The 21916-nt window shown below is 43.9% G+C and overlaps 8 non-coding genes across 8 annotated transcripts; all 8 read left to right on the top strand.

Moving 5' to 3' along the window:
- TRNAV-CAC (transfer RNA valine (anticodon CAC)) lies at window positions 1–73 on the top strand. Its single transcript has one exon. It is a non-coding gene; the product is annotated as a tRNA-Val (tRNA).
- A 938-nt stretch (window positions 74–1011) lies between these two features.
- On the top strand, window positions 1012–1084 carry TRNAV-AAC (transfer RNA valine (anticodon AAC)). Its single transcript has one exon. It is a non-coding gene; the product is annotated as a tRNA-Val (tRNA).
- A 12454-nt stretch (window positions 1085–13538) lies between these two features.
- TRNAV-UAC (transfer RNA valine (anticodon UAC)) lies at window positions 13539–13611 on the top strand. The gene has a single exon. It is a non-coding gene; the product is annotated as a tRNA-Val (tRNA).
- Window positions 13612–13697: 86 nt separating this feature from the next.
- On the top strand, window positions 13698–13770 carry TRNAV-CAC (transfer RNA valine (anticodon CAC)). The gene has a single exon. It is a non-coding gene; the product is annotated as a tRNA-Val (tRNA).
- Window positions 13771–13869: 99 nt separating this feature from the next.
- TRNAV-UAC (transfer RNA valine (anticodon UAC)) lies at window positions 13870–13942 on the top strand. Its single transcript has one exon. It is a non-coding gene; the product is annotated as a tRNA-Val (tRNA).
- A 768-nt stretch (window positions 13943–14710) lies between these two features.
- Window positions 14711–14783, top strand: TRNAV-AAC (transfer RNA valine (anticodon AAC)). The gene has a single exon. It is a non-coding gene; the product is annotated as a tRNA-Val (tRNA).
- Window positions 14784–15061: 278 nt separating this feature from the next.
- TRNAV-UAC (transfer RNA valine (anticodon UAC)) lies at window positions 15062–15134 on the top strand. Its single transcript has one exon. It is a non-coding gene; the product is annotated as a tRNA-Val (tRNA).
- Window positions 15135–16390: 1256 nt separating this feature from the next.
- On the top strand, window positions 16391–16463 carry TRNAV-UAC (transfer RNA valine (anticodon UAC)). Its single transcript has one exon. It is a non-coding gene; the product is annotated as a tRNA-Val (tRNA).
- The last annotated feature ends 5453 nt before the right edge of the window (window positions 16464–21916 follow it).

The following is a 21916-nucleotide window of genomic DNA, read 5'->3' as shown; positions in this document are numbered from 1 at the left end:
GTTTCTGTAGTGTAGCGGTTAACACATTTGCCTCACACGCGAAAGGTCCCCAGTTCGAAACTGGGCAGAAACACTGCTTTTTCTCTTGGAAAACGATCTTTTTGACTTTCAGTGCTTGTTCTTTGTTGCTTGCCATGACCACAGCATTTTTTACGTGCTTGAATTGGTTGGTTTCTGTAGTGTAGCGGTTATCACGTACGCTTTACACGCGAAAGGTCCTCAGTTTGAAACTGGGCAGAAACACAGCGTTCCTCTTGCAAACTAGCGGTTTTAACAATGAGTGCTTGATCTTTAATGCTTGCCATGACCACAGTAAACGCTCTTGTCTGGTTACTGTAGTGTAGTGATTGTCCTGTTTGCCATCCTCCTGAAAGTTCCCTGTTTTGATCCCGGGCAGAAACATGTGGCGTTTCTTTGCTTTGATCACAAACGTGTATTGTTGGCTTAATTAGCCTTAGTTAGCATATTCTATTGCTGGTTTAATGAGCATTACTTTTACCAATGTGATTATTTCTACCCGTTTTTGCTTTTGGCAAGCATGTGTGTTTTTGACAGTGTCTAAGTGTTCCTAATTCAAGTAACACCTGATAGGATCAAGGTGCAAAAGCAGGCATCTAGGTGCTTTTTCTTTTTGGCTTTTGGACAAAGGCATGAGATTGTTTTGTGGAGCATGGTTTTGTTTCCCTGTTTGTTCTTTTTCTCCAATAGCCTGACAAATGAAAGGTTCCTGTGTTGCAAAATGCACTTTGTCCTGTCTTCAGACATAGAGGAAGACCTCTTGACTTTGGCTGGATGTTTTTTTCTTTTTCAAGTTCATTTCAGTATGTTTAAACATCTTTAGCTTTGCATGGAGTTACTGAAGTGTAGTGCTTGTCACGTTCACCTCACACGCGAGCGGTCCCCAGTTCGAAACTGGATAGAAGCATGACATTAGGTGTTGATATTAAAGCTTTTGACGTTGAGTCTTTGTTCTCGATGGCTCGTCATGACCACAGTAACCTTCCACAGCCGGTTTCTGTAGTGTAGTGGTAATCACGTTCGCCTAACACGCGAAAGGTCCCCAGTTCGAAACTGGGCAGGAACACGCTGTTACCCTTTGGTATCCAAGCTTTTGACTTTCAGTTCTTGATCTCGATTGCTTGTTGACACCACAGTAAGCGGTTGCATCTGGTTTCTGTAGTGTAGCGGTTATCATGTTTTCCTCACACGCGAAAGTTCCCCAGTTTGAAACTGGGCAGAAAAACAGCTTTTTCTCTTGGAAAACGATCTTTTTGACTTTCAGTGCTTGTTCTTTATTGCTTGCCATGACCACAGCATTTTTTGCTTGTTTGAATCGGTTGGTTTCTGTAATGTAGCGGTTATCACGTTTGCTTTACATGCGAAAGGTCCTCAGTTCGAAACTGGGCAGAAACACAGCGTTCCATTGGCAAACTAGTGCTTTTGACAATGAGTGCTTGATCTTTAATGCTTGCCATGACCACAGTAAATGCTCTTGTCTGGTTACTGTAGTGTAGTGATTGTCCTGTTTGCCATCCTCCTGAAAGTTCCCTGTTTTGATCCCGGGCAGAAACATGTGGCTTTTCTTTATTTTGATCACAAACGTATATTGTTGGCTTAGGCCTCTTTCACACATCAGGTTTTCGGCGTCAGGCGCGATCCGGCGCTTTTGACTAAAACCGGATCCGGCGAAATGCAATGCCGGATCCGGATTTCCCCCCATTGACTTGCATTAGAGCCGGATCGAGCCGGATGGCCATGCGTTTTATCCGATTTTCTCCAGATCCGGCAATGTGACGCGATCCGGCGTCTGGAAAAAACGGCTACTGTAACGTTTTTTGTCTCTGGCGAAAAAGCCGGACACAATGAAAGCCTATGAGCGCCGCAATGCGCCTGATCCGGCGACAGCCGGATCCGGCTTCTTTGGTCTGAGCATGCTCAGTAGCTCTGCCCACAGGACATATATAAAAGCAAGACAATGGGACCCTCAGCCACACCCAACATGCCACCCAAGCCAAGAACCAGGAGCAGGAGAAGGCAGCAGACATCTGCAGCAGCAGCATCATCAGCACCACCCCAAATGGAGCAGCATGCTGAACAACGGGAGGGGAGTCCAGCAGCAGATGAGAGACGGTAATTATCAAATCCCCCATTCCTCCAAACTAGGGCTATGGAATATCAAGATATTCATTGGCCCTTTGTTTCTCTTTATTCAACAGCCGCCCAATAGATGCAGCAGCAGAAACACCACCCACAGCCATGGAGTCTGGCCATGAGGAAGACAGCACAGCTTCTGGGAGCCCTCCCTCGCATCGTCAGCGTTTGACGGTAAGTTTTTATTTAAAAAATCCATCATCTCTGTAATATATGTGTATTCATTGCCTTTTATTTCAAAACAGGAATCACAAGATGAAGAGGAGCTCCCAGAAGAAGAAGGAAGGGGTGGACAGACACTTGGAGTGGACTCACAATTGGTAAGTTTTTTGCATCAAACGCAGAAACACAACATCACACTACACACAACACATAGAAAACAATGTTCTGCAGACCACACACAGCAAACAAATGCCTACATCCAAAGACATAACATTTTTTGTTTTCTTCTCTAGTCTTCCCAATCTGGTGCTCGGCCAAGAGGTCCTCGCAGTGCCTCCCAGGGTCGTCGGCGACAGCAACGCGGCGGTCACCAGCGTGTAAGTATAAATATTTTTGCTTTGTTTTTTTGCACTTTTTATTTCATTTCTTTTGTGGAGGCTAATTATGTTATTTTTGTCTTTTTCTTTAACAGCCTTCACAGCGTGCTCCCGACTCTGACGGTGAGGATGGAGGGATTGATGTGGACCACCTCATCGATCTCGTCAGAGAAAGGGAGCCGCTCTGGAATATGGCTGACCGCCGCCACGCTGACCTGATCGTTACCCAACGACTCTGGGAGGAAATCTGTTCGCTCCTTGTGGACCGCTGGGAGGACCTCGAAGCTCGGGCCCAGATTAAAGAGCGTAAGTATATACAGTACCGGTTGCTTGATTTAAACCAGTGTTTCCCGAACTCCAGTCCTCGTGGTCCCCACGGATCATGTGTTCAGGATTTCTATTTACTTTGGAAATCCTGAAAACATGACCCCTGGGGACCATGAGGACTGGAGTTTGGGAAACACTGATGTTGTATACTAACCACTTTGTCCTTTCTCATTTCAGGGGAGAGAATTGTGAAGCGGTGGCGGTCTGTGAGGGATCGTTTCAAGAAGGAGTTCAATAAAGAGATGCGGGCCCCGAGTGGATCTGGAGGATGCAGGAGCAAGTACAAGTACGCACGAGCCCTGTCGTTCCTCCGGGAGACAATGCTCACCAGAAGGTAAATATTACACACCACATGTGACAAAAAAATGTTTAGATGTAACTTTTTTTTTCAGCCAGGGCCATACCATGTCACTATTTTAATTGTTTTTTTTTCTCTTTATTCCACAGCACGGTGAGCAGCACTCGGGAACCTGCACGATTGGACCCTTCTGAGGCGATCCCTGAGGAGACCAGCACCGAGGGACACTTCGACCGCCCCGGTACATCTGCACCTTCCCAGCCTTCCCACACATTCGACCCATCTGTCCCATCCACCAGCACAGGAGCATCGTGGCCGCCTACATTACATGAAGCTGCTGGTGAGGAGATCGCTTTCCCTTTACCCCACCCTTCTGCCCCTGCCACCTCTAGTACACCTGCGGGTACTGGGCGGCAAAGGCAGAGGGGTCAGGAAAAGACTTATGCGCCAGAGTTCTTGCATCTGAATGCATCTTTCCAGAACTGTCTAAAAGTCTTGTCAGAGCAAATCTCCGCAGGCTTTCAGCAGATCAACTCCAGCATTCTGGAGGTGAAGACACTTCTGCAAACCATGCATTCAGAAGCAAGATCTTCGCCAAACCACACCTTTTTCAGGTCTGTTGTGGAGCGCATGGAAACGCTCTCTCCTGCCCAGCAGATGCATGTAATGCATTCATGCCACGCTGCTCTCCAGCAAGTTACCTCCCAACCTCCTCCTCCCACCACAGTAGTTCCTCCACCTGCACCCCCTCCAGCCACTTTTCATCCTCCCCCTCCTATTACATCTACACCCCCTCCAGCCACTTTCCATCCTCCCCCTCCTATTACATCTACACCCCCTCCAGCCACTTTCCATCCTCCCCCTCCTATTACATACCATCCACCTCCCCAGCACCAGCAACCTCCCCAGCACCAGCAACCTCCCCAGTACCAGCAACCTCCCCAGCACCAGCAACCTCCCCAGTACCAGCAACCTCCCCAGTACCAGCAACCTCCCCAGTACCTGCAAACTCCCCAGTACCAGCAACCTCCCCAGTACCAGACATCTCCCCACTTCCAGCAACCTGCCCCGTACCAGACATCTCCCCACTTCCAGCAACCTGCCCCGTACCAGACATCTCCCCACTTCCAGCAACCTGCCCTGTACCAAACTCCTTCCCCATACAACTTGCCATCAACATCATCTGCTCCTACAGTCCCTGCCCAACCCTCCACTCCACCACCCACCACCTCTTCTGCTTCCCACATGTCCACCCATTCTGTAGTTTTTTCCACACCTTCACCTCTAACTGTTCCTTCCCCACCACAATCCCAGTCCTCTCTCCACACTCCCAGTGTCGAAGTGTCCCGCAGCCCCTCCAGCAGTATTTCCACCACACACTGCACAGATTTATAATGTGTGTATTTAAATAAAAATGACCAGTTTTATGGTTTCAAAGCTTTATTAAACAAGTTTATTAAAATTTTAAAAAAGTTTACTAAAAAAAACATTTTTCAATAAAAGTTAAATTATTTTACACTGGTTGTCTGTCATTTCTTTCTGCGGCGAAAAAGGTTAAATACAGGGTATTTAAAAGGTGAAATGGTATTCAAAACTAGGTATATAACTGTGGGTAAATTTTAGCTTTTTGCCACAGTTGTGTTCCTGGTTGTGTTTGAAGCAAAGTATTTCACCTAAAAAGTTGTGTTTATTGTTGGTGATTTCCTAACAATGTACACAACTTTTGTTAAAAGGTGAAATACTTTGCATAAAACACAACCAGGTACACACCTGTGGCCTAAAGCTAAAAATAGAGACCATGACAAGATAGCCAACTTTGGTTGGCAAAGGTATATACTGTTGGTACAGAAGGTACACAAGTTTGGTTAGGGCACAAATCTTTCACACTCTGTCATCCTGCCAGTGTACTCTGCCTTGAGGTGACATAAAGTATTGTGCAAAATTGTCCCTCATCACTGAAACCGTCACAGAACTTCTAGTGGTAATGTCATGGTAATCTTGCAAGGTGGTTTCTTCAGAGGTGTCCTCAATGGAAATGGGTTCCTTGCAGATAACAAAATTGTGGAGTACCACGCACGCTTTGATCACCTCGTCCACAGTTTCTGTCTTGAGGTTGATCGCAGTCAATAGGACCCGCCATTTGGCTGTCAGAATACCAAAGGTACATTCAACCATTCTTCTTGCTCTTGTGAGGCGGTAATTAAAAATGCGTTTTGGTATTGTCAATCCTCTGCTAGAGTACGGTTTCAAAAGGTGTTCTGACAGCTGGAAGGCTTCATCCCTTACACAGACAAATGGCATAGGTGGACCAGATGTTTGCGGCAGCGGTAGGTGGTGGGAACTGGAAGGTGTTTCCATACAGTTTATGCCCCATGGCAGACAGTTTGAAAACTTGAGAGTCATTGGAGCGGCCATAGGCCCCAATATCAACCGCAATAAATTTGTATTCCGCGTCAGCGATGGCCATGAGGACAATTGAAAAATATTTCTTGTAATTGAAATATTCCGATCCCGATCCAGCTGGCTTTACAATGCGGAAATGTTTCCCGTCCACAGCGCCCAAGCAGTTGGGAAACTGACATATCTGTTGAAACTTGTCAGCAATTTCAATCCACCTCTCTGTTGTGGGCTCTGGTAAAAACTCTTCAGCTAAGGAGTCCCACAGTGCACGGCATGTGCACTTCACAATTCCAGATATGGTGGAAATCCCGAGTCTGTACTGGAAATGCAGTGACGAAAGGGATTCTCCAGTTGCAAGAAATCTGTGGGGAATTAAAAAACAATAAATTAGTTTTAAATCACAGCATTACATACCAAAACTGAGCTATAACACTTGGAGATACAAACTACCACCAACAAGATTGCAGTGAAAGTGTGCTCTGATGCGATCACATCCAATAAATGTGGCTTACCTTAAAGTCACCATCAGACGCTCTGCGGGTGAAACAGAGAAGCGGCAATAGGTGTTCGCTTTTCTTATGAGGTGTGCAATGCGCTCCACCAAGTAATCAAAATTCTCCATTTTCATCCTAACATATCCAAAAAATTTATCCGGGTTTCGTCGAAGGTCCATGCAGAGTGTAGAATAGACCCCACGCGTCATTCTCTTGGCTGTGATGGGGTGGATCCACAAACGTCATCTACGATGCCTGATGCGCTGCTGTCTCGCTCTCTCCTTCTCCAGAACAATCACCCTCAAACGATTCGCCTCCGCTATAAAAACCGCCAAATTCTTCAAAATATTTCCAATGACAACATCCATCTTCGCCAGTAACTTGCTCTTCTCTCCAACCTGCACTTTCTCTTCGACAACCTGTCAAAGAAGGGCTGTAGGAACACTCTATATATAGTTTTCCAGTAGCCAATCCCGTTCGGAAGGCCACAAGGGTCAATTTTAAAAACCGGATCCGGCGTAATCCGTCGAAAAACGGATAGAAAAACGGATGAACCAAATGAGACGGATCCGGTTTTGTCTGTCAAGAAAAAGACGGATCCGGCAGAAAACCAGATACGTCACATCCGGTTTTACTAAACATTTGCCGGATCCGGCGTTCCGGCACGACGCCCCATCGCGCCTGACGCCGAAAACCTGATGTGTGAAAGTAGCCTTAATTAGCCTTAGTTAGCATATTCTATTGCTGGTTTAATGAGCATTACTTTTACCAATGTGATTATTTCTACCCGTTTTTGCTTTTGGCAAGCATGTGTGTTTTTGACAGTGTCTAAGTGTTCCAGGGGAAGAGTCTTGAGGAGATCATTTGCATATTCCCAGTGCCTTCTGGGATAAGTGAAGAGTCTCCGTGAGCTCAACGATCACTGGGTTTTGGCCGTTGCAGCTGAAAAGAGGAAATCGGAAAAATTTTTGCTCATCTTTCATCATTTTTAAGAAATCTCAAGATGGAAGAGGCCAGGAGCCATTTGGTGAGCTGCATTTCTTGCTACATGTTCACAGATTTACCAGTGGAAAAGCCAAACTTCACATGCCACAAATGCAAGCTTGTGACCCTGTTGGAGGAAAAGTTGCAAAATCTCAAAGAGAGGTTAGCTACGTTGAAGATTATTAAGGAAGGTGAAGAGTTCTTGGACAGGGCAGAATTATCTCTTCATGTTACAGAAAGAGAAGAAATTCGAAGTGCACCTGAATAAACAGAGGAATGGAGACATGTGACCCAGAGAAGCAGGAGGATCAGGAGGCACTCAGCACCCATACTGCTCAGAAACCAGTACCAGGCTCTCACGCAGGAAAACGATGACGAAATACATCAGGATAAGACTTTGCCAACAAACAGCAACCTTGTACGCCTTCAGAGTCCTCCTAGATGGAGAAGGAAAAATGTTGTGAAGAAGAAACGGAGAGTGGTGGTCATGGGGGATTCCCTGTTGAGAGGAACAGAGGCCGCTATCTGCAGACCAGATATAACTTCAAGAGAAATGTGCTGTCTTCCAGGTGCAAAAATTAAAGATGTGTCTGACAGGATATCAGGACTCTTCAGACCTACAGATGACTATCCATTCCTGCTACTACATGTGGTAACAAATGACACCGCAAGAAACGACCTGGAAACCATCTGCAGAGACTTTGAAGACTTAGGCAAGAAAGTGAAAGAACTGGGAGCGCAGGTGGTCTTCTCTTCCATCCTCCCAGTGGATGGCCATGGAACAAGGAGGTGGAATAAGATTCTGCAGGTGAACAACTGGCTACGTCGATGGTGCCGTCAGCAACGATTTGGATTTCTGGATCACGTAGTGAACTACTTATACGATGGACTACTTGCTAAAGATGGGGTGCACCTTACGAAGACTGGAAAGCAGGTATTTGGAAGTCGCCTTGCTACACTTGTAAGGAGAGCTTTAAACTAGAACAACATGGGAAGGGAAGCAAAAGACCAGAAAAAGCCATACACCTCACAAATGCTATTGAGAACTCTGCTATTAGAAGTGGAAAGGAAGAACAAAGATGAAAGAATCTAATTAATAAAAATATTGGAGAAAGAGAAACCAATCACAAACTAAAATGTTTCTATACTAATGCACAAAGCATGGGCAACAAACAAGGAGAATTGGAACTACTAACACAGGAAAAGAAATATGATGTCATTGGAATCACCGAAACTTGGTGGGACAATACACATGATTGGAATACAAGACTAGAAGGATACAACTTATTTGCAAGAAACAGACTTGATAAACGAGGAGGGGGTGTCGCATTGTATGTTAGAAACGCATATATCTGCACAGAGATTGAAGCTTCAGAGACTGGGCGTTCTGTGGAAACTGTTTGGGTAAGAATACAAGGACAGAACAATGGAAAGGACACCATTGTAGGTATTTACTACAGGCCGCCTGTGCAAGCTGAAGATATGGATGAACTCTTTATGCATGAAATGGCCAAGTTCTCCAAAAAATATGACATAGTTGTCATGGGAGATTTCAACTATCCAGACATTTGTTGGGAATCTCTCTCAGGCAAAACTAACAGGTCAAGGAAATTCTTATCCTCTCTTGCTGACAACTTTATCTTCCAAAAGGTAAGGGAGAAAACAAGGGGAACTGCTACCTTGGATCTAATCCTTATAAACAGGGAGGAAATGGTTGAGGAGGTAAAAGTGGCTGGGACCCTAGGAGGTAGCGACCATGCTATTTTAGAATTTTGGATAACTAGAGGTGGAAGACCTGTGAAGACTCAGACGTCAAGGTTAGATTTCAGAAAGGCAGATTTTAAGGGATTCAGAAAGAGAATTGGAGGGATCCAATGGCTGGATATCCTTAAAGACAAAAATGTCCAGGAAGGATGGGAAATCTTGAAAAATGAAATTCTCAAAGCACAGTTGTTAACAATTCCGAAAAGAGGGAAGAATAGGAAGCATTTAAGGAAACCAGGATGGATGAACACAGAACTTAAGCACATGCTAAAAAGGAAGAAAAAAATGTTTATAAAATGGAAAGAGGGAGGCATATCTAAAGAAGAATATAATTCTGTCTGCAGAACCTGCAGGTCACAAATCAGATTAGCTAAAGCTGAAAATGAATTGAGGCTTGCAAGAGATGTCAAAAGCAATAATAAAGGATTTTGGGGATATGTCAACAGTAAAAGAAAAGTCAAAGATGCTATAGGATTTTTACAGGATGAAAATGATGAAATGGTAAGACAGGATGTTGAGAAGGCTGAACTTTTAAATTCCTATTTTGCATCTGTTTTCTCTCAGAAAGGAAATGTAACATCAACTGTTATTCACTGTGCTATTAAGGGAATAGAAGAATCCAGGATATCTATAAACAGAAAGATAGTGAGGAAACACTTAGCTAACCTAAATGAATTCAAGTCTCCAGGTCCAGATGAATTAAACCCCAGAGTACTGAAGGAGATAGCAGAAGAAATTTTTGAACCCCTCTCCATAATCTTTGAAAATTCTTGGAGAACAGGAGAAGTGCCAGAAGACTGGAGAAGAGCAAATGTTGTTCCTATCTTCAAAAAGGGGAAGAAGGTGGACCCAGGCAACTATAGGCTGGTGAGTCTGACTTCTATACCAGGAAAGATCTTTGAACAAATTATTAAACAACATGTATGTCAATACCTGGATAAGAATTAAGTGATTATACAGAGTCAGCATGGGTTTGTAACTAATAAGTCATGTCAAACTAATTTAATTTCCTTCTATGACGGTATCACTGATTGGGTGGATCAAGGAAATGCTGTAGATACAGTGGAGCAAAAAAGTATTTAGTCAGTCAGCAATAGTGCAAGTTCCACCACTTAAAAAGATGAGAGGCGTCTGTAATTTACATCATAGGTAGACCTCAACTATGGGAGACAAACTGAGAAAAAAAATCCAGAAAATCACATTGTCTGTTTTTTTTTTCATTTTAATTGCATATTATGGTGGAAAATAAGTATTTGGTCAGAAACAAAATTTCATCTCAATACTTTGTGATATATCCTTTGTTGGCAATGACAGAGGTCAAACGTTTTCTGTAAGTCTTCACAAGGTTGCCACACACTGTTGTTGGTATGTTGGCCCATTCCTCCATGCAGATCTCCTCTAGAGCAGTGATGTTTTTGGCTTTTCGCTTGGCAACACAGACTTTCAACTCCCTCCAAAGGTTTTCTATAGGGTTGAGATCTGGAGACTGGCTAGGCCACTCCAGGACCTTGAAATGCTTCTTACGAAGCCACTCCTTCGTTGCCCTGGCAGTGTGTTTTGGATCATTGTCATGTTGAAAGACCCAGCCACGTTTCATATTCAATGCCCTTGCTGATGGAAGGAGGTTTGCACTCAAAATCTCACGATACATGGCCCCATTCATTCTTTCATGTACCCGGATCAGTCGTCCTGGCCCCTTTGCAGAGAAACAGCCCCAAAGCATGATGTTTCCACCACCATGCTTTACAGTAGGTATGGTGTTTGATGGATGCAACTCAGTATTCTTTTTCCTCCAAACACGACAAGTTGTGTTTCTACCAAACAGTTCCAGTTTGGTTTCATCAGACCATAGGACATTCTCCCAAAACTCCTCTGGATCATCCAAATGCTCTCTAGCAAACTTCAGACGGGCCCGGACATGTACAGGCTTAAGCAGTGGGACACGTCTGGCACTGCAGGATCTGAGTCCATGGTGGCGTAGTGTGTTACTTATGGTAGGCCTTGTTACATTGGTCCCAGCTCTCTGCAGTTCATTCACTAGGTCCCCCCGCATGGTTCTGGGATTTTTGCTCACCGTTCTTGTGATCATTCTGACCCCACGGGGTGGGATTTTGCGTGGAGCATCAGATCGAGGGAGATTATCAGTGGTCTTGTATGTCTTCCATTTTCTAATTATTGCTCCCACAGTTGATTTCTTCACTCCAAGCTGGTTGGCTATTGCAGATTCAGTCTTCCCAGCCTGGTGCAGGGCTACAATTTTGTTTCTGGTGTCCTTTGACAGCTCTTTGGTCTTCACCATAGTGGAGTTTGGAGTCAGACTGTTTGAGGGTGTGCACAGGTGTCTTTTTATACTGATAACAAGTTTAAACAGGTGCCATTACTACAGGTAATGAGTGGAGGAAAGAGGAGACTCTTAAAGAAGAAGTTACAGGTCTGTGAGAGCCAGAAATCTTGATTGCTTGTTTCTGACCAAATACTTATTTTCCACCATAATATGCAAATAAAATGAAAAAAAAACAGACAATGTGATTTCCTGGATTTTTTTTTCTCAGTTTGTCTCCCATAGTTGAGGTCTACCTATGATGTAAATTACAGACGCCTCTCATCTTTTTAAGTGGTGGAACTTGCACTATTGCTGACTGACTAAATACTTTTTTGCCCCACTGTATAGTATATCTTGACTTCAGCAAAGCATTTGACAAAGTCTCTCATACAATCCTTATTGAAAAAATGACTAAGTATGGAATGGACAAGGCAACTGTTAGGTGGATTCATAACTGGCTTAGTGATCGGACCCAAAGAGTGGTCGTAAATGGCTGCACATCCAGTTGGAAGAATGTCTCAAGTGGGGTTCCACAGGGCTCTGTCCTGGGCCCTGTATTGTTCAACATCTTTATCAACGATTTAGATGAAGGAATTGAGGGTAAACTGATTAAATTTGCTGATGACACAAAGCTAGGAGGGATAGCTAATACTAGAGAAGAGAGAGAGAGGATTCAAAAAGATTTAAATAAACTGGAGAAGTGGGCAGCAACTAACAGAATGGTTTTTAACAGGGAGAAATGCAAAGTAATACATCTGGGCAATAAAAATGAAAAAAGCATATATAGAATGGGAGGAATAGGGCTAAGTGACAGCACATGTGAAAAAGACTTGGGTATACTAATAGATCACAGACTGAATATGAGTCAACAGTGTGATGCAGCAGCAAAAAAGGCAAATGCAATTCTAGGATGTATTAACAGAAGCATAAAGTCTAGATCATGTGAAGTCATTATTTCCCTCTACTCCTCTTTGCTCAGACCTCATCTGGAATATTGTGTCCAGTTTTGGGCACCACATTTTAAAAAAGACATCAACAAACTGGAGCAAGTTCAGAAAAGAGCGACCAGAATGGTGACCGGTCTGCAAACCCTGTCTTATGAGGAAAGGTTGCAGGATTTGGGAATGTTTAGTTTGCAAAAGAGAAGACTGAGAGGAGACTTAATAGCTGTATACAAATATCTAAAGGGCTGACACATTGTAGAAGGATCAACTTTATTCTCATTTGCACAAGGAAAGACTAGAAGCAATGGGATGAAACTGAATGGGAGGAGACATGGATTAGATATTAGAAAAAACTTGTTGACAATTAGAGTGATCAATGAGTGGAACAGGCTGACACGAGAAGTAGTGAGTTCTCCTTCATTGGAAGTCTTCAAACAGAGGCTGGACAGATATCTGACTGGGATGATTTAGCGAAGCCTGCTTTGAGCAAGGGGTTGGACTAGATGGCCCAGGAGGTCCCTTCCAACTCTATGATTCTATGATTCTAATTCAAGTAACACCTAATAGGATCAATGTGCGAAAGCAGGCATCTAGGTGCTTTTTCTTTTTGGCTTTTGGACAAAGGCATGAGAATGTTTTGTGGAAAATGGTTTTGTTTCCCTGTTTGTTCTTTTTTCCAATAGCCTGACAAATGAAAGGTTCCTGTGTTGCAAAATGCACTTTGTCCTGTCTTCAGACATAGAGGAAGACCTCTTGACTTTGGCTGGCTGTTTTTTTCTTTTTCAAGTGCATTTCAGCATGTTTAAACATCTTTAGCTTTGCATGGAGTTTCTGAAGTGTAGTGGTTGTCACGTTCACCTCACACGCGAACGGTCCACAGATCGAAACTGGATAGAAGCATGACATTAGGCGTTGATATTAAAGCTTTTGACGTTGAGTCTTTGTTCTCGATGGCTCGTCATGACCACAGTAACCTTCCGCAGCCGGTTTCTGTAGTGTAGTGGTTATCAAGTTCGCCTAACACGCGAAAGGTCCCCAGTTCAAAACTGGGCAGAAACACGCTGTTACCCTTTGGTATCCAAGCTTTTGACTTTCAGTTCTTGATCTCGATTGCTTGTTGTCACCACAGTAAGTGCTTCCATCCGGTTTCTGTAGTGTAGCGGTTATCACGTTTGCCTCACACGCGAAAGGTCCCCAGTTTGAAGATGGGCAGAAACCCAGCTTTTCTCTTGGAAAACGATCTTTTTGACATTCAGTGCTTGTTCTTTATTGCTTGCCATGACCACAGCATTTTTCGTTTTGTTGAACCGGTTGGTTTCTGTAGTGTAGTGGTTATCACGTTCGCTTTACACGCGAACGGTCCTCAGTTTGAAACTGGGCAGAAACACGCTGTTACCCTTTGGTATCCAAACTTTTGACTTTCAGTTCTTGATCTCGATTGCTTGTTGTCACCACAGTAAGCGCTTGCATCCCGTTTCTGTAGTGTAGCGGTTATCATGTTCGCCTCACACGCGAATGGTCCCCAGTTCGAAACTGGGCTGAAACACAGCTTTTTTTCTCTTGGAAAACGATCTTTTTGACTTTCAGTGCTTGTTCTTTATTGCTTGCCATGACCACAGCATTTTTTGTTTGTTTGAATCGGTTGGTTTCTGTAGTGTAGCGGTTATCACGTTAGCTTTACACGCAAAAGGTCCTCAGTTCGAAACTGGGCAGAAACACAGCGTTCCGCTTGCAAACTAGCGCTTTTGACAATGAGTGCTTGATCTTTAATGCTTGCCATGACCACAGTAAACGCTCTTGTCTGGTTACTGTAGTGTAGTGATTGTCCTGTTTGCCATCCTCCTGAAAGTTCCCTGTTTTGATCCCGGGCAGAAACATGTGGCTTTTCTTTATTTTGATCACAAACGTATATTGTTGGCTTAATTAGCCTTAGTTAGCATATTCTATTGCTGGTTTAATGAGCATTACTTTTACCAATGTGATTATTTCTACCCGTTTTTGCTTTTGGCAAGCATGTTTGTTTTTGACACTGTCTAAGTGTTCCTAATTCAAGTAACACCTGATAGGATCAAGGTGCGAAAGCAGGCATCTAGGTGCTTTTTCTTTTTGGCTTTTGGACAAAGGCATGAGAATGTTTTGTGGAGCATGGTTTTGTTTCCCTGTTTGTTCTTTTTCTCCAATAGCCTGACAAATGAAAGGTTCCTGTGTTGCAAAATGCACTTTGTCCTGTCTTCAGACATAGAGGAAGACCTCTTGACTTTGGCTGGATGTTTTTTTCTTTTTCAAGTTCATTTCAGCATGTTTAATCATCTTTAGCTTTGCATGGAGTTTCTGAAGTGTAGTGGTTGTCACTTTCACCTCACACGCGAACGGTCCCCAGTTCGAAACTGGAAAGAAGCATGACATTAGGCGTTGATATTAAACCTTTTGACATTGAGTCTTTGTTCTCGATGGCTCGTCATGACCACATTAACCTTCCGCAGACGGTTTCTGTAGTGTAGTGGTTATCACGTTCGCCTAACACGCGAAAGGTCCCCAGTTCGAAACTGGGCAGAAACACGCTGTTACCCTTTTGTATCCAAGCTTTTGACCTTCAGTTCTTGATCTCGATTGCTTGTTGTCACCACAGTTAGCGCTTGTTGTCACCACAGTTAGCACTTGCTTCCTGTTTCTGTAGTGTAGCGGTTATCACGTTTGTCCCACACGCGAAAAGTCCTCAGTTTGAAACTGGGCAGAAACACAGCTTTTTCTCTTGGAAAACGATCTTTTTGACTTTCAGTGCTTGTTCTTTATTGCTTGCCATGACCACAGCATTTTTTGTTTGTTTGAAGCGGTTGGTTTCTGTAGTGTAGTGGTTATCACGTTCGCTTTACACGCGAAAGGTCCTCACTTCGAAACTGGGCAGAAACACAGCGTTCCTCTTGCAAACTAGTCCTTTTGACAATGAGTGCTTGATTTTTAATGCTTGCCATGACCACAGTAAATGCTCTTGTCTCGTTAATGTAGTGTTGTGATTGTCCTGTTTGCCATCCTTCTGAAAGTTCCCTGTTTTGACCCCGGGCAGAAACATGTGGCTTTTCTTTATTTTGATCACAAACGTATATTGTTGGCTTAATTAGCCTTAGTTAGCATATTCTATTGCTGGTTTAATGAGCATTACTTTTACCAATGTGATTATTTCTACCCGTTTTTGCTTTTGGCAAGCATGTGTGTTTTTGACAGTGTCTAAGTGTTCCTAATTCAAGTAACACCTGATAGGATCAAGGTGCGAAAGCAGGCATCTAGGTGCTTTTTCTTTTTGTCTTTTGGACAAAGGCATGAGAATGTTTTGTGGAGCATGGTTTTGTTTCCCTGTTTGTTCTTTTTCTCCAATAGCCTGACAAATGAAAGGTTCCTGTGTTGCAAAATGCACTTTGTCCTGTCTTCAGACATAGAGGAAGACCTCTTGACTTTGGCTGGCTGTTTTTTTCTTTTTCAATTTCATTTCAGCATGTTTAAACATCTTTATCTTTGCATGGAGTTTCTGCAGTGTAGTGGTTGTCACGTTCACCTCACACGCGAACGGTCCCCAGTTCGTAACTGGAGAGAAGCATGACATTAAGCGTTGATATTAAAGCTTTTGACATTGAGTGTTTGTCCTCGATGGCTCGTCATGACCACAGTAACCTTCCGCAGCCGGTTTCTGTAGTGTAGTGGTTATCACGTTCGCCTAACACGAGAAAGGTACCCAGTTCGAAACTGGGCAGAAACACGCGGTTACCGTTTGGTATCCAAGCTTTTGACTTTCAGTTCTTGATCTCGATTGCTTGTTGTCACCACAGTAAGCGCTTGCATCCGGTTTCTGTAGTGTAGTTGTTATCACGTTCACCTCACACGCGAAAGGTCCCCAGTTCAAAACTGGGCAGAAACACACTGTTACACTTTGGCATCCAAGCTTTTGACTTTCAGTTCTTGATCTCGATTGCTTGTTGTCACCACAGTAAGCGCTTGCTTCTGGTTTCTGTAGTGTAGCGGTTATCACGTTCGCCTCACACGCGAAAGGTCCCCTGTTCGAAACTGGGCAGAAACACAGCTTTTCCTCTTGGAAAACGATCTTTTTGACTTTCAGAGCTTGTTCTTTATTGCTTGCCATGACCACAGCATTTTTTGTTTGCTTGAATAGGTTGGTTTCTGTAGTGTAGCGGTTATCACGTTCGCTTTACACGAGAAAGGGCCTCAGTTCGAAACTGGGCAGAAACACAGCGTTCCTCTTGCAAACTAGCGCTTTTGACAATGAGTGCTTGATCTTTAATGCTTGCCATGACCACAGTAAACTCTCTTGTCTGGTTACTGTAGTGTAGTGATTGTCCTGTTTGCCATCCTCCTGAAAGTTCCCTGTTTTGATCCCGGGCAGAAAAATGAGGCTTTTCTTTATTTTGATCACAAACGTATATTGTTGGCTTAATTAGCCTTAGTTAGCATATTCTATTGCTGGTTTAATGAGCATTACTTTTACCAATGTGATTATTTCTACCCGTTTTTGCTTTTGGCAAGCATGTGTGTTTTTGACAGTGTCTAAGGCTGGTTTCACATTTGCGTTTTTTTTCGCGGTAATTTAGCGCTAAATAGCGCATGCGTTTTTTTTTCCTATACTTTGCATGGGATGCGCTTATGTGCGCTTACACATGCGTTTGTACGCGTTTTACCGCGCATGCGTTTTTTTGCGGTATGCTCTCGGGCGCACAAAATGCAACTTGTTGCATTTTTTGTGCGTCCGATTTGCCTCAAAAAAACGCATGCGCGCGCAATGCGTTTTTTTACAGTAAGACACCCATTATAAGTCTATGGTGAGCATATGTGCGCATTGGCATGCTTATGTATGCGTTTTTTTGCACATGCGTTTTTTTTTTTACCATTAGTTTAGACAATGGAATTTAGGGGTTTGGGTAAAGTTAGGGTTAGTTAAGGGGGTTTAGGGTTAGGGTTAGGGTCAGGGTTAGGGTTAGGGTTAGGGTCAGGGTTAGGGTTAAGTATGGTTTGGTTAAGGGTTAGGGTCAGGGTTAGGGTTAGGGTTAGGGTTAGGGTCAGGGTTAGGGTTAAGTATGGTTTGGTTAAGGGTTAGGGTCATGGTTAGGGTTAGGGTTAGGGTAAGGGTTAGGGTCAGGGTTAGGGTCAGGGATAGGGTTAAGTATGGTTTGGTTAAGGGTTAGGGTCAGGGTTAGGGTTAGGGTTAGGGTTAGGGTCAGGGTTAGGGTCAGGGTTAGGGTTAAGTATGGTTTGGTTAAGGGTTAGGGTCAGGGTTAGGGTTAGGGTTAGGGTTAGGGTCAGGGTTAGGGTTAGGGTTAGGGTCAGGGTTAGGGTTAGGGTTAGGGTTAGGGTCAGGGTTAGGGTCAGGGTTAGGGTTAAGTATGGTTTGGTTAAGGGTTAGGGTCAGTGTTAGGTTCAGGGTTAGGGTTAAGTATGGTTTGGTTAAGGGTTAGGGTCAGGGTTAGGGTTAGGGTTAGGGTTAGGGTTAGGGTTAAGGTTAGTTAGGGTTTGGGTTAGGGTTAAGTATGTTTTGGTTAAGGGTTAGGGTCAGGGTTAGGGTTAAGTATGGTTTTGTTAAGGGTTAGGGTTAGGGTTAGGGTCAGGGTTAGGGTTAAGTATGGTTTGGTTAAGGGTTAGGGTCAGGGTTAGGGTTAGGGTTAGGGTCAGGGTTAGGGTCAGGGTTAGGGTTAAGTATGGTTTGGTTAAGGGTGAGGGTCAGGGTTAGGGTTAGGGTTAGGGTTAGGGTCAGGGTTAGGGTTAGGGTTAGGGTCAGGGTTAGGGTTAGGGTTAGGGTTAAGTATGGTTTGGTTAAGGGTTAGGGTCAGGGTTAGGGTCAGGGTTAGGGTTAAGTATGGTTTGGTTAAGGGTTAGGGTCAGGGTTAGGGTTAGGGTTAGGGTCAGGGTTAGGGTTAGGGTTAAGGTTAGTTAGGGTTTGGGTTAGGGTTAAGTATGATTTGGTTAAGGGTTAGGGTCAGGGTTAGGGTTAAGTATGGTTTGGTTAAGGGTTAGGGTTAGGGTTAGGGTCAGGGTTAGGGTTAGGGTTAGGGTCAGTGTTAGGGTTAGGGTTAAAGTTAGTTAGGGTTTGGGTTAGGGTTAAGTATGGTTTGGTTAAGGGTTAGGGTCAGGGTTAGGGTTAAGTATGGTTTGGTTAAGGGTTAGGGTTAGGGTTAGGGTCAGGGTTAGGGTTAGGGTTAGGGTCAGGGTTAGGGTTAGTAAAGTCATGGTTTGGGTTAGTGTGAGGGGCCACCTAATGTTGGAAAAAAACACAAACGCGGTAAAAACGCACTAAAAACGCATACAAACGCATAAAAACGCTGCGTTTTTTTCATGCATGCTCATAAAAATGCTTGAAAAAAACGCAGCAGTTGTATGCTTTTTTATGCGTTTTTAATGCGTTTTTTTGTGGGAAAAACGCGCTGCAAAAAAAAGCAAGTGTGAAACAGGCCTAAGTGTTCCTAATTCAACTAACACCTGATAGGATCAATGTGCGAAAGCAGGCATCTAGGTGCTTTTTCTTTTTGGCTTTTGGACAAAGGCATGAGAATGTTTTGTGGAGCATGGTTTTGTTTCCCTGTTTGTTCTTTTTTCCAATAGCCTGACAAATGAAAGGTTCCTGTGTTGCAAAATGCACTTTGTCCTGTCTTCAGACATAGAGGAAGACCTCTTGACTTTGGCTGGCTGTTTTTTTCTTTTTCAAGTTCATTTCAGCATGTTTAAACATCTTTATATTTGCATGGAGTTTCTGAAGTGTAGTGGTTGTCACGTTCACCTCACACGCGAACGGTCCCAAGTTCGAAACTGGATAGAAGCATGACATTAGGTATTGATATTATAGCTTTTGACGTTGAGTCTTTGTTCTCTATGGCTCGTCATGACTACAGTAACCTTCCGCAGCCGGTTTCTGTAGCGTAGTGGTTATCACGTTCGCCTAACACGCGAAAAGTCCCCAGTATGAAACTGGGCAGAAACACGCTGTTAGGCTGGTTTCACATTTGCATTTTTTTTCGCGGTAATTTAGCGCTAAATAGTGCATGCGTTTTTTTTCCCTATACTTTGCATGGGATGCGCTTATGTGCACATACACATGCGTTTGTACGCGTTTTACCGCGCATGCGTTTTTTTGCGGTATGCGCTCGGGCGCACAAAATGCAACTTGTTGCATTTTTTGTGCGTCCGATTTGCCTCAAAAAAACGCATGCGCGCGCAATGCGTTTTTTTACAGCAAGACACCCATTATAAGTCTATGGTGAGCATATGTGCGCATTGGCATGCTTATGTATGCGTTTTTTTGCACATGCGTTTTTTTTTACCATTAGTTTAGACAATGAAATTTAGGGGTTTGGGTAAAGTTAGGGTTAGTTAAGGGGGTGTAGGGTTAGGGTTAGGGTCAGGGTTAGGGTTAGGGTTAGGGTTAGGGTCAGGGTTAGGGTTAAGTATGGTTTGGTTAAGGGTTAGGGTCAGGGTTAGGGTTAGGGTCAGGGTTAGGGTTAGGGTTAGGGTTAGGGTTAAGGTTAAGTATGGTTTGGTTAAGGGTTAGGGTTAGGGTTAGGGTTAGGGTCAGTGTTAGGGTTAGGGTTAGGGTCAGGGTTAGGGTTAAGTATGGTTTGGTTAAGGGTTAGGGTCAGGGTTAGGGTTAGGGTTAGGGTTAAGTATGGTTTGGTTAAGGGTTAGGGTTAGGGTTAGGGTTAGGGTCAGGGTTAGGGTTAGGGTTAGGGTTAAGGTTAAGTATGGTTTGGTTAAGGGTTAGGGTTAGGGTTAGGGTCAGGGTAAGGGTTAGGGTTAGGGTCAGGGTTAGGGTTAAGTATGGTTTGGTTAAGGGTTAGGGTTAGGGTTAGGGTTAGGGTTAAGTATGGTTTGGTTAAGGGTTAGGGTCAGGGTTAGGGTTAGGGTTAGGGTTAGGGTTAGGGTCAGGGTTAGGGTTAGGGTTAAGGTTAAGTATGGTTTGGTTAAGGGTTAGGGTCAGGGTTAGGGTTAGGGTTAGGGTCAGGGTTAGGGTTAAGTATGGTTTTTTAAGGGTTAGGGTTAGGGTTAGGGTCAGGGTTAGGGTTAGGGTTAGGGTCAGGGTTAGGGTTAGTAAAGTCATGGTTTGGGCTAGTGTGAGTGGCCACCTAATGTTGGAAAAAAACGCAAACGCGGTAAAAACCCACTAAAAACGCATACAAACGCTTAAAACCGCTGCGTTTTTTTCATGCATGCTCATAAAAATGCTTGAAAAAAACGCAGCAGTTGTATGCTTTTGTATGCGTTTTTCAATGCATTTTTTTGCGGGAAAAACGCGCTGCAAAAAAAAGCAAGTGTGAAACAGGCCTAAGTGTTCCTAATTCAAGTAACACCTGATAGGATCAAGGTGCGAAAGCAGGCATCTAGGTGCTTTTTCTTTTTGGCTTTTGGACAAAGGCATGAGAATGTTTTGTGGAGCATGGTTTTGTTTCCCTGTTTGTTCTTTTTCTCCAATAGCCTGACAAATGAAAGGTTCCTGTGTTGCAAAATGCACTTTGTCCTGTCTTCAGACATAGAGGAAGACCTCTTGACTTTGGCTGGCTGTTTTTTTCTTTTTCAAATTCATTTCAGCATGTTTAAACATCTTTAGCTTTGCATTGAGTTTCTGAAGTGTAGTGGTTGTCACGTTCACCTCACACGCGAACGGTCCCCAGTTCGAAACTGGATAGAAGCATGACATTAGGCGTTGATATTAAAGCTTTTGACGTTGAGTCTTTGTTCTCGATGGCTCGTCATGACCACAGTAACCTTCCGCAGCCGGTTTCTGTAGTGTAGTGGTTATCACAATCGCCTAACACGCGAAAGGTCCCCAGTTCGAAACTGGGCAGAAACACGCTGTTACCCTTTGATATCAAAGCTTTTGACTTTCAGTTCTTGATCTCGATTGCTTGTTGTCACCACAGTAAGCGCTTGCATCTGGTTTCTGTAGTGTAGCGGTTATCACGGTCGCCTCACACGCGAAAGGTCCCCGGTTCGAAACTGGGCAGAAACACAGCTTTTTCTCTTGGAAAACGATCTTTTTGACTTTCAGTGCTTGTTCTTTATTGCTTGCCATGACCACAGCATTTTTTGTTTGTTTGACTCGGTTGGTTTCTGTAGTGTAGCGGTTATCACGTTCGCTTTACACGCGAAAGGTCCGCAGTTTGAAACTGGGCAGAAACACAGCGTTCCTCTTGCAAACTAGCGCTTTTGACAATGAGTTCTTCATCTTTAATGCTTGCCATGACCACAGTAAACGCTCTTGTCTGGTTACTGTAGTGTAGTGATTGTCCTGTTTGCCATCCTCCTGAAAGTTCCCTGTTTTGATCCCGGGCAGAAACATGTGGCTTTTCTTTATTTTGATCACAAACGTATATTGTTGGCTTAATTAGCCTTAGTTAGCATATTCTATTGCTGGTTTAATGAGCATTACTTTTACCAATGTGATTTTTTCTACCCGTTTTTGCTTTTGGCAAGCATGTGTGTTTTTGACAGTGTCTAAGTGTTCCTAAAGGGGGTTTTACACTAAGCGAGATCGCTAGTGATATCGCTCAAGCGACACCGATATTGTGACGCGACAGCGATCACGCTAGCGATCTCGTTAAGTGTGAAAGGTAGCAGCGACCGGACCCCCCGTCGGCTATCGCTGATCGTGCTCGAATGTGCAGGTACATTTTTCCATCGCTGACGTCCCGCTGTTCAGTAAT

The sequence above is a fragment of the Dendrobates tinctorius genome, unplaced genomic scaffold (genome assembly GCF_039654945.1).
Source record: "Dendrobates tinctorius isolate UK_male_01 unplaced genomic scaffold, ASM3965494v1 ptg000432c, whole genome shotgun sequence".
NCBI classification, from domain to species: domain Eukaryota; kingdom Metazoa; phylum Chordata; class Amphibia; order Anura; family Dendrobatidae; genus Dendrobates; species Dendrobates tinctorius.
Note: the sequence above shows the minus strand (reverse complement) of the source record. Positions and strands in the feature narration are given on the sequence as shown.